Source organism: Mustela nivalis, assembly GCF_964662115.1.
Source record: "Mustela nivalis genome assembly, chromosome: 2".
NCBI lineage: Eukaryota > Metazoa > Chordata > Mammalia > Carnivora > Mustelidae > Mustela > Mustela nivalis.
In genome coordinates, this window is record NC_139021.1 from 180860846 (window position 1) to 180873359 (window position 12514).

Sequence of the window (12514 nt, forward strand, 5' to 3'; positions counted from 1 at the left end):
GATTTCTCCGATTACGAGTGAGACTCAATCTCTTTCCGTATGTTTAAGAGCCATTTATATCCCCTTTTCTGAGAACTACCCAACTCTGTTCTTTACCTATTGTATCAGATTGTGTGTTGTATGTTTAAGAAGCACAGGCTTACTGGATTCTCTTTTGAGCTCCAGAAGTCAGTCCATTGACTCTTGGTGAGAAGGTCTAATACTGGGGCACCTGGTGGCTCAGTCGGTTAAACGACTGCCTTCATCTCAGGTCACGATCCCAGGATCCTGCGACGGAGCCCCATGTTGGTCTCCCTGCTCAGCAGGGTGTTTGCGTCTCCCTCTGCCCCTCTCCCTGCGCATGCTTGTGCTCCCGCTCTCTGAAATAAACACAATCTCTTTAAAAAGTGAAGGTATAATACCCGCAAAGAATGCCACTTCCTTCTTCTCCTTTCTTAAAGTCCCATATGATGTTCTTGTCTTTTTCTGTGTGTCTTTTCCAGTTGAGACTTACAGCTTCCAGCACAGCGCTGGTTCCCGTCTTCTACCTTCCTTTCAGGGGAAGGCCTCTTGCATTTCATTAGCCGGTGGTGAGATATTGGCTGACAGCGCGGGTAGACGTCCTGGACCCTCTTAGCGGAGTGCCCTCTTGACTCCTAGCTTACTTACTAATAGTGTTTGGACTAGAAGCAGCTTCTCGGCTCCTTATAGAACCTCTGTCAGGTTCAGCCTACTTGCCTCCACTCCAGCCTCCACTCTGGCCTCCACCATGTCCGTCGGGGTGACCTAAAAGTCCTACAAGATGTCCACCGCCGGCCCCGGGCCTGCAGCAGCTGCTCCCGCACCAGAGGGCCTGGCTCCCACATCAGCTCGTCTGCCTTCTCCCAGGGGGTCGGCAGCTTCCGGGGGGGCCTGAACAGCAGCAGGAGTGTGGTCAGGGGCTACGGCTGCGGGGCCGGGGGTATGGGGAGCATCACGGCCGTCTCAGTGAACCAGAGCCTGCTGAGCCCCCTTAAGCTGGAAGCGGATCCCAACATCCAAGCTGTGCACACCCAGGAGAAGGAGCAGGTCAAGACCCTCACAACAAACCCGCCTCCTTCCCCGACACGGCGAGGCACCTGGAGCAGCAGAACAAAATTCAGGAGACCAAGCGGAGCCTCCTGCAGCAGCAGAAGACCGCGCGGAGCAACCCAGACATGCTGGAGAGCTGCATCAGCAACCTCCGGCGGCCGTGGACACCCTGGGCCGGAGAAGCTGAAGCCGGAGGCGGAGGAGGACTTCAGGGGTCAGTGCAAGGAGTTGCTCAGAGAGCGCGCAGACGTGGAGAATGAATTTGTCCTCATCAAGAAGGATGTGGACGAAGCTTACACAAACAAGGTAGAACTCGAGTCCTGCCTGGAAGGCCTGACCAACGACATCCGCTTCCTCAGGGGGACGCGTGAGGAGATCTGTGAGCTGCAGCCCCAGATCTCGGACATGTCTGTGGTCCTATCCATGGACAACAGCTGCTCCCTGCGCCTGGACGGCATCATCACCGAGGTCAAGGCCCAGTACGAGGACTTCGCCAACCGTAGCCGGCCTGAGGCTGAGACTCTGTACCAGATCAAGCACGAGGAGCTGCAGACATTGGCTGGGAAGCACGGGGATGTCCTCCGTCGCACGAAGACAGAGATTTCTGAGCTGAACCGGAGCATCGGCCGACTCCAGGCTGAGATCGAGGCCCTCCAAAACCAGGGGCTGCCCTGGAGGCGGCCAGCGCCGATGCTGAGCAGCACGGGGAGCTGGCCATTAAGGACGCCAATGCCAAGGTGGCCGAGCTGGAGGCCACCCTGCTGCAAGCCAAACAGGACATGGCCGGGCATCTGTGCAAGTGCCCAGAGCTCATGAATGTTGAGTTGGCTCTGAACATTAAGATCACCACCTACCGCAAGAGACTGGAGGGCAAGCAGAGCCGGCTAGAGTCTGGGACGCCGAGCACAAGGATCCATACTAAGACCTCCAGCAGCTACTCGTGTGGCCTGAGCTCGGCCCATGGGGGCCTCCCAAACCCTGGCCTCAACTATAGCCTGAGCTCCTTCCAGGCCAACTTTGGCCCCGCTGGGTCCTTCAGCGGTAGCAGCTCCTCCAAAGCTGTGGTAGTGAAGAAGATTGACACCGTGACGGGAAGCTGGTGTCCGAGTCATCTGATGTCCTGCCCAAGTGAACAACCACCGTGGTCCCGCCCAGCCTCCCCACTCTCGTGGCTGCCCTAGAGCCTTTGGGGGAAGGAGCTGTGCAGGGGAGCGTCGGGAACAGGAGACCCACCTAAGACTCAGCCCCAGTCCTCAGCCTGCCCTTGGGGGGAGTCTACTGCCCTGGGTACCCCGTCTTGTCCATGCCTCCAATTATAAGCTAATTCGAGTGTCTTGTCCCAAATAAAGCCTCAGCTGGCTATGCCCATCCACCCCCCAAAAATAATGTTTCCAAAAATATAATCAGTATCAGATATTAAATAGTATTAAATATATTTTCAGAATATATGCAGATAATCATAATTTTTTATTCTTCATCTTTTAATACATTATATTAATAGATTCTTAATTCCAAACTATCCTTGCATTCCCAGTATGCTGTGTATTCCTTCTCAATACAGTGCAAGACTCAATAGCTTAGTATTTTGTTTAGGATTTTGACATCTCGGGACACCTGGGTGGCTCAGTCGGTTAAGGGTCTCCCTTCAGCTCAGGTCATGATCCCAGGATCTTGGGATCGAGTCCCACATTGGACTCTGCCCAACGGGGAGCCTGCTTCTCCCTCTGCCTATCTCTCTGCCTGCTTGTGCTCTGTCTCTGACAAAAACATAAATAAAATCTTTAAAAAAATAAAAATGAAAATAAAGGATTTCAGCATCTCTTACATATATTCATATGAGAAGTCACTGTCTGGTTTTCTTTCTGATAATACCTTTGTGAAGTCTGGGCATCATGATCTGTTAGGTGGTTCTTGATGAAGCTTCAGCTCCGGGCGTCAGTTCGCTTTTTCAAATCCATGTTAGTAACATCTCTTCCATGTAAGTAACATCTCTTTTCTCACAACTGCCACCCCATCCACAGAACCTTGGCAGAGAATCTACTTATTGGCATCACATGACCTTGGGGGAGTTCCCCCCCTCTCTCTGTCCTATTCTCCTCTTTTATTTAAAAAGGGGAAGGGTTAATAATAGTGCTATCTCGTGGTGGCAGCATTTTGTAAGGATTAAAAGAAATAGTGTTTGTAAGAGGCTTTAGCACAATGTCAAGAGTAAGGGCTCCCAGTGTAGCAGATAGGACGCCTTTCTTGATAACCAGCCCCATCTGACGAAAGTCCACGTCCCTAACATACTTGCTCAGAAAGTGCTCGCTGAGTGCTGAGCGACACTGGCACGTCCATGGGAAACAAATGCTGCATATGACGTCAGCCACCATCAGAGCGATATTGTCTGATCAAGAAATGGTTCACATCGCACTCATCTTTTAAACGATGTGGTTTAACAGGAAGACACTGTGACACAGCACAGAGATTCAATAGACAGAAATATTAGCGATCAGGAGGTGCACTGCACAAACGCTCAGAAAGTTGTTCTAGTGCCTAGTTGCACCATGTCTCGGCAGTTTCGTTCACATTAGTGGTTTTGATACCATTACTCACCGCCCCCCCCCACCCCATGGCCCTGAGGGAGGCAGCCTCAGCAGGGTGGCCTGGGCGGGGGCTGGAGTCTGAGTGCCATCTCTGTCAACTCTCCGGGCAGACTCGGGGCAAGCAAGTAACTTCTGTTTGTGTTTTTACCTATAAACCATGAATGAAGATGCTAGAAACCGCCTTACTTGGAACTGTGAGAACTCAAAAATGAGTTACAGCAGGTGAAATGTTTGGAATCGTGCCTGCCCCCCACCCCAGGGCCACACACAAGGAGAGTGTGCTGTCGTTCATGTCACTTTTATTTCTACACACCACATTCTCGCAGGAACCAAGTCAGGTGGTGGGTGATGGAAGTTTGAGAAATTGAATACAGCTGGCTTTTGTCATAGGTCCCAGTCTCCATATCCCCAACAGCCTTGCCATTTAGCTCTACCTGGGGTGACTAGGAGGCAGCAGGACCCAGGGGTGAGAGGCCCCACACTGCACAGAATTATCGAGAAGACCTCTTCTCCAAGAGGCAGTCTGTGACTGGCAGGGGGCCCTCGCTCGGTGCACAGACACAGGCTGGGAAACCTCACTGATCAAACCCCTGCGTCATCCAAGGTTCTCCCCCCTACACTCCCAGTTACGGAAGTCAACAGAACATCAGTATTCCTGTTGCAAAGCAAATCTGAGTCTTAACGTTAGAAGTGTAGTTAGAATACTCATCTGTGTTCACAGAACTGCCACGTTAAAGTGGAAACCCCTCCAGCTCAGAGGATCGGTGAGCAGATGCCTTCACCGTGGTCTGGTCCCTCAGCTCTGGTCAGCTTTCCTTTGTTTTACATCAACCTCCCTGAGCAATCGCGCAACTCTTGATCCTCAGGGTCATGAGTTCAAGCCCCAGGCTGGATGGAGAGCTTACTTAAAATACAGCTAAATATATAAACAAACCGATCCCCCGGCCGTCAGGAGAACCGTTAATGCCCAGGGAGATCATGCCCTGGCCCATCATGGACCCCAGGCTCTCACTTCTGAGTCGGACCCTGGGCTCAACAGTTTTTTCACGAAGTGACCGCAGCAAATTAAGTCCTCCCAAATCAAGCGAGTGTCCTGCACGGCAGAACTGCAAATAAAACTCTACGTGTTGAATGAGCTTATTGTCTCCCTCTTGTTTGCAAACACGCACACAGTGAGATCTTGATTATTTCAGAGCTTGGAAAAACAAAATTGTCTTCCAGCCTGTTTGAGCGCTGGGTGATTTTTCTGGCTCCTGGAGAAATGCCCAACCTTTTTGGAAGAGCGTATCTTGTGCATCCTAAACCCTCCCGCTGGGAAGAAACCCAGGTCGCGACGGCGGGCCCGAGGAGCATGAAGCGGAGGCAGCACGTGGAGACCTTTCCCACAAAGATGAACACGCACGAGGACCCCCACCCAGGTCGGCTCTCCGCCAGTGGGCTCTGCCCCCCCACATGACGGCTCTCCCCTAATTACATGCTCACAAATGCAACATGAGTCTCTCTTTGCTTCTGCAAAATGCAGCTACCCCAGCTTTAGGCTTAGATTCCAGAGGAAAGAAACCGTCCCCTCCTTCTGACAAGTTGCCAGACTCTGGAAAAAGTAATCGAATCTGCAGACCCGGGCTTCTCGCTGTAATTCAGCCACTTGCTGTGTGACTTTACACAATCTAATTAGCTTCTCTGGACTTCAGTCTCATGAGGGTCTGTGCTTGCCTCAGCGAACGGCCAGGAGACTCATACACACAAATACGTTAGAAAATTCTTAGAAGGCACAAAGCATCACAAATGTAAGTCATAACCCTAAATGTGAAGTTCGCTCCCTTTACGAAACAGATGATGAAACAGAAAATAAAATTGAGACAATGGGCACATGTACAAAAGGACAAACGCATGAGGTACCAGAAGTAGACAAATTCACAGAGACGGAAGTAGAATAGAGGTGACCTGGGGGTGGGGGGGGGGCGGGGAACGGGGGTTAGTGTTCAATGGGGACAGAGCGTCTGTGTGGGAAGATGGGACAGTTCTGAGGACGGGCAGTGGCAACAGGGGCACAGCGATGTGAATGTACTTAATGCCATTGAACGGTACAGTTAAAAATGGCTAAAATGGCACAGTTTGTGTTATACATGTTTTCCCACAATACAAAAAAAAAAAATAAAAACACAACAAAAATAAATGAGGAGATGGTTTAGGGAGATACAGGATTCTTTACAACAAGGGCTTTAACTTACAGATCATCGGAAAGAGTTGTGTCCATGGGTCTGATAACTTTTCTTTCTATGGCCAGACTCTAGGAGAAGCCAAAACCTCATCAGAACGTATTTATGTTTGTGCCTTTGGAGTGACACTGTCCCGTCCACTGATGACCACCCCCGGTGTTGTGTCCTCCACCAAGAGCAGCCTGCCTATGGGACGGGTCCCGTAGCCAGAGCAATTGCTCCTTCCGTGGACAGACCTGAACAGACACAGGCAATGTTTGCTCATGCTTCCCCTTTACCTCGTGCCCCGGGGCTGGCTGTGCCCTCTGCCCGGAAGAGTCTCCCTTCCTTAGAGCGGTCGTAATCAAAACAAAGAATACACAAACTTCCTACACATGGATGACCATATAATTTATCCTCTAAAACGTGATGCTTCTGAGAAAGGGGGACCTTAGCCCCAAGTTGGGACAGTCCCAGGAAAGCCAGAACATAGGCTCTGTCTCTCTGTCCTGCTCCACCGAGGCTGCTCCACCAGATAAAACGCCAGGCGCTTCCTTCCCTCACTGTCTCTCTGTCCTGCGCCGGGGGAGAGAAGACAGTCACTCTGACGCAGCTCTTGGATGAACGCCCCAGAGCAGAAGCTGGAAGTCCCATGAGTGGGAATGTTCTGTGGCCCATGAGGAGTGTGACTGCTCTCCGGGGACATGCAGGAGGAAGACGGGCACATGGGGTGAGGCCAGCAAGAAGGCCGGAGGCCGCCTGCTTGGCGATGAGAGCACCCAACCCCACACAGAATGTCGGGTGACGGTCCCGGAGGCATACGGCCCCCGTGCATGAGTGGGTGTTTGGGGAAATCAGTAAAGATGTGGGCCTGAACACACCACAACAGGGAAGCGCCTCAAACGCGCGGTGCCGGGTACAGGAAGCCGCACACAGAGGCCTCATACTGCACGAGTTCGTTTTGGTGAACTACCTGGAGGACGGAAATCCATCCGTGCAGGCGGCCAGGGCACCGGGGGGGGATGGGCAACTGGCCGGCTGATGGGCGCGGGCCGGGGCCTGGGGTGACGGAAGCAACCCGGGGCTAGAAAGATGTGGTGGTTGCACAGCGCCGGGAAGGTACTAACACCATGGAATCGCTCGCTTATTAAAATCATTCATTTTATGTTTTGTGAATTTCACCTGAATTTTTTTTTTTTTAAAAACTGTGGTCTTCCTGGTGGATCTAACACAGGAAAGTGGCAGAAGAGGATCACAGGGTTGAGGCAGGCCTGGCTCCAGAAGCCAAGAGTCACACACAACCAGACTTCCGGGGGGGGTGCAGGGAGCCCAGCTGCCAGCTGGCCTACACGGGGGTGACGGGGTGGTCACCTGGCTCACTGTGGCCCACAGGAACTTAAATTTTCCACTTCCCGCTTCCAGCATCTGGTAGCCAACTGTCTTGTGCTCTGTCTCTCTAACAAATAAAAAATACTAATAGTAATAATTTCAGAACAGTACCTACTTCAGAGAGCCATTGTGGGTCACATGGGGTGGTGGCCCGTGCCATCTGCTAGGGCTGCTGTGCCCAGGGAATGCTCAAGCAGGACCCTCTGTGACCACCCGCCCCGGACAGTGCCCTGCCGGCGTTGGGGGGTGACCGCATCCCGCTGTCGACTTCACAGTCCCCAGAACTGCCGAGTGCTTTGTGTCCAGCTCCGCACTCCAGCCGGTGGGGGTGGGCGTCCGGGCCTCAGCGCGGACAGACCGTCCTTCCCTCCCCCAGGTGACGTCCAGCCACTGTCCCATCCGTGACATCCCGCCCGAGTCCAAACAGCTCCTGAGGCTTTGGGCCACCCGCTGATGTGATTCCCGCCTCCTGCCCAGCGTCAGCAGGACCCAAGGATTTCCCACGTGTGGTTGTTCGCGGCGTCCTTGAGCCCACTCTGAAGAGCCTCCTGTCCGTGAAAATCTAACAATGACAGTAATGGTGAGCACTGGCTGAGGTCACAGCCCACGGAGGGCCCTGCCCCTCTGTTTTGTGTAAACTCGGAGCAACCCTGGGGTGTGGCGAGAGTGGAGGAAACCAGGTCGCGTGGGCTAAGCTCGTGCCCCGGTCACCAGGCTGACGCCCAGCCCGGTGCTCTTTCCGCCTTCAACCTGCCTTCCGCTGGGTTTGCTGGGCTCGGCTGCCACTTCCCCTGACCTAGAGGAAGTGGGTCCTTGGGAAAGCCCAGGCCTCGGGCCCTGGCAAAGCCACTTGTCCCCAAACCCACGGAGCGCAGAGCTGAGCATGCATAGCTGAACGGACCTACTTCATGCTGAGAAAAATGAACCTAGAAGGTCCATTCCTGCCCTTCTTGGGGCCTCTTTTAATTCCATATTTCAAAAATCAGTAGATTTTACTGATTTTTGACTTGGAGGTTTCTAGAGACCCAGCAGATTGATCATAGGGAATCAAGTCCATTCAGACAGAAGCCCAGCTCTGTTTCATCATTGCCCAGGCTCAGAACTGTTTCAGCAATGACTTACGCTCCTGAAATAAACCACACCTTTCCTGTAAGAAAAGAATGACTAAAATTGAGTGCTCTTGAAACCTCCCTACCATTGTTGGAACCCCAAGTCCAAAATTATATCTTTGGTCCTAATGACTAACCCATTCACAATAAATGTGAAGCTGAAGGTGAACTTGATCAGATCAGCCATGTTTCCATAGATGGCGGACTCCTATGGAGTCTTCATTTTTTTAAACCATGACCTTTAATAAATAAATAAATAAACCATGACTTTTGCTCCCCTTCCCACACACTCTCTCTTTGCTCTTCCCCCAAATCACTCATGAAACCAACTGAAAGTTACACTCATCTTGAATAGTTCTTCTTAAAAAATTGGAAAAAGGGGTCCCTGGCAGGCTCAGTCAGAAGAGCATGTGCCTCCTGATCTCAGGGTCCTAAGTTCGAGCCCCACCTTCGCAGTAGAGATTACTTAAATTAAAAAATAATGCTAATAAAGGAAAAAAAAATTTCATTATAAAATGTAACCACAGTAAGGAACATCTGGTAAGCAGAGAAAGAAAAAACCCAGAAACACCCATAATCCCAGGCAGCTGAAAAGCTTTGTCCACTTCCTTGAAGGCGTGAAGACCAAAGTTGCTGTGTATAACTGTGTATAACTGTGGAGAATCACGAGTGGAGCTTCAGGATGGCTGAGGACCGCCAGACAGCGGGACAGGCCACTGTGCCCTCCCCCAGAGGGGCAGCCGTCTGCTGTGCACACACGTGTGAGCGCGCGCGGGCGTGTGTTTTCTCCCCTCTGCGTTGCCTGTGTTCCTGCTCATCCCTGTTCGTTCTCAGTTTTGACCTTGTTCCTGCATTTTCTTCCAGGGCAATTTCTTTAAGAGACGCGTCTTTTGTTACACGTGCTCTCGAGTTTCACACACTCAAGAGCACACGAAGAGGCAGCAAATGGGCAGTGACCCTCTGCTCAGGGGAAGATGGTCCACGTGAACACCGAGGTTCCTGCTCCCCAGGCCACGCCCCTCACCAAAATGGGTAACGAACTGTCACTGCTTCACTGCTACTTGCTAGACAGTGAGCAATAAAACCCCTTCTACTTTGGAGCCCAGTATTTCAGGGTGGGGGCCGGACAGGGCTCTGAAAGTGTCAACAGGTCCTAGTTGTGATCTTTCATAAGTCTGGGGGGCCTGGGTGGCTCAGTCAGTTAAACGTCTGCCTTCAGCTCAGGTTACCATCTCAGGGTCCTGGGATCGAGCCCCACATCGGGCTCTCTGCTCAGGCGGGAGTCAGCTTCTCCCTCTCCCTCTCCCTCTGTGCTCTCTCTCTCTCTCCATAAACAAATAAAATCTTTAAAAAAAAGTGATGAAAGATCTGAGCCCCGGTTTCCTCATCTGTAAATCTGGGCGGTCTCTAAGGATCCCTCAGGGGAGGTTTCCCTGGCTCCCTGGCCACTGCAGCCTCCCGTAAGGGTGCTGTGATGGACAGACCTCTCCCCCCATCCCTGGCTCTGCCCTGCCCTGGACTCCAGGACTTGTGCTGACCTGAGGCAGAGGGACATACAGACTTTAACCCCTTGTCTGGGATTTGCCCTGTGATCCAGTCCTGATGTGCCTAGCCCAGTCCAGGAAGCCAGGCATGGGTCCAATTTATTTAGGCAGCAAACACAAATGAGCCACCGCTTAGAGCTGGGCCCTGCGCCAGAATACTCAAAGTAGTGGTACTCGTCCTACCCCCAGGAGCCCCAGGGGACGCAAAGAACAGCACAACACGGTTCTCAGGCCTGCGCCCACCAGTGCCCAGCCCAGAGAGCACATCTGCTGGGTCCCTGATCTTGAGCCTAGACCCGTCCTGCACCTGTGGACCTAGTAGCCACCCCACACCACACTCTGACACTTGACTCAGCCTCTCTTCCTCAGATCTTAAGAGTTCCTCCCTGAGCTGAGTCTGGGGGTACGCTCAGGGATTTCTAAGAACTCAATCCTCCCAGCCTCCCTGACTCTGGGCTCTCCCTTCTTTGGGAGCCCCAACACGCCAGGGGTAGCATCCTGAGCACCCCACAGGCTACAGGGCAGGGCCAAGTTAGAAACATGCCCACACTTTGGAGCATCTGCTTGGACCCTATTCTCTGAGCTTCTTTTCCGCCCATGGGGACAGTGTCCCCAGCAGCCACCGTGTCCAGCCCCTTCTGCCATAACTGACTGGCCTACGGGGGAATGTGGCCCAGGTCGGGATTGCCAGAAAAATGCTGGATGCCCAGCTAAGTTTGAATTACAGGTAAACAGTGAGTTATCCTTCAGGATAAGTGCCACCATGAATTATTTAGGCGTCCTTTATTTCTGTTTGCTACATCTGGTCACCCTACCCAAGGTAGACCAATCAAATTCCATCACAGAACTTTGAACCCACAGCTCAGAAAGACTATAAAGAAATAACTTGGAGTGACAGTGGGGCAGCTAGGTCCCACCAGGGAGGGAGAGAAAAGAGGAATTTGATCTACAGAGAGAAGGAGGCTGACGGGGGTAAGAGGCAGCCACCTTCCCCTGTGTCATGTTCTGGACTTTTCCTAGGAACTGGCCGCATCCCTGGCTTCGGTGCCCTAAGAGGCCCTGACGTCCTCACCGTTCATTCCACCCTTCAGGGGAGGGGGCCTTGTCCAGCATGTCTAAGGTGGAACCCTTCCCTGAGAACCCAGGCGAAGTAGCCAGTGTGAATGATGTTCTGTTTGTTGCTTTCCGCCCCAAACACCAAGATGGTCCCCATCCCAGCAGAGAACCTACAGTGTCCCCAGGAATCACTGCAAACTCCTCTCTCCTCTCACCCCCCTGCCTCCCAATCCCGTCAACTCCACGTTCTCTCCATGCAGTGACACCGCCCTGTTTCCAGCCTCCAGCCCCGGCTCTCCACGTAAGGACACAAAGGCCTTCTAGGGGATTAGGGGTCTCTCCGTGATCTGGCGTCCGCTGAGCTGTCCATGTTCACCCCATTCCTCACCGCCCGCCCACCATATTCCCAGCTTTGGCTTTCACATTCTCCGCCAGACTCTCCCTCACCTGAGGGCCTTTGCACCTGCTGCTCTTCCCACTCCTCCTCCCCTGGCCCCACCTTCCGCCTTCAAGCCTTCAAGACTCGGCTGGGGTTGGGGGGTGGAAGTGTTAGCAGCCTGTCCTGACTCCCTCCCCCCACTTCCCAGCAGGTGTGATAAGGGCTTCTCCTGCATCGTGCTTACCTGGCCCTGGTCTCTGGACCCGCAGCAGCACCTGAGAGCATGTGAGAAATGTCAATTCTCAAGTCCCCTCTGGACTGCCCGATTAGAAACTCTGGAAGTGTGGCCCGGCAGTCAGGGTTGTAACTAGCCCACCAGGTGGTCTGATGCTCACCGTGTTTGAGAACCACCACTGTACTGTAATTGCGTATTTCTGTGTTTGAAATAAATAGCTTGACAGCCGTGAGAGGATTGCAAAGACCACGGCATCTTCACCCGCTAATATAGGAACTGGCGCGTAATAGATTCTAGGTCATTGTCTGTGCTGGAAGGAAAGGGAGGCCGGGAGGGCAGCGAGGGGAAGCGGAGAGGAAAGCAGGTGGGCAGCCGCAGTCCTGCTCACGGCACACTTGGCTTTCTGACCCTCCCGCAGTCCTGCTCACGGCACGCTTGGCTTTCTGACCCTCCCGCAGTCCTGCTCACGGCACGCTTGGCTTTCTGACCCTCCCGCAGTCCTGCTCACGGCACGCTTGGCTTTCTGACCCTCCGAGGGTTTCTAGGCCCCGCCACCCCGTTTTGGCATTTCCTTGGCTCTCCCCTCTGCTCACTGTAAGTCTGGGCACAGAGACAGTGCGGGACGCAGGCCCTGTGCACCTGTCATTCCTGGTCCCGCAAGGACAGCAGGACTCACCTACTACCATGGGGCCAAGAAGGAGCAGGTAACAGGCTCTGGGAGTGTCAACCCCTTTCAGCATGTGGGGAGGAGGAGGGAAGCGAGGGTGGAAAGGATTTGAAGCGGGTCTGGTCTGTTATTTTCTGGGTGGGCTTCATATCACTTGCCCACCCCATGGGCATTTCCGGTGCCCAGGCCTGCCAAGGGCCAGGCACCCTCCCCTCCCTATCTTGGGCCGAGCTGACTGGCCCATGGGCAGGCGGCTGATCTCAGAGGAGTGTGTCCACAGGCTCGCTGGTCATTTGGACCTG

General features: G+C 53.1%; 1 pseudogene across 1 annotated transcript; it reads left to right on the top strand.

Moving 5' to 3' along the window:
• Positions 1-748: 748 nt before the first annotated feature.
• Positions 749-2285, top strand: LOC309860448 (keratin, type II cytoskeletal 8 pseudogene; annotated as a pseudogene). The gene has a single exon. The product of its transcript is annotated as a keratin, type II cytoskeletal 8 pseudogene (transcript).
• Positions 2286-12514: the final 10229 nt, after the last annotated feature.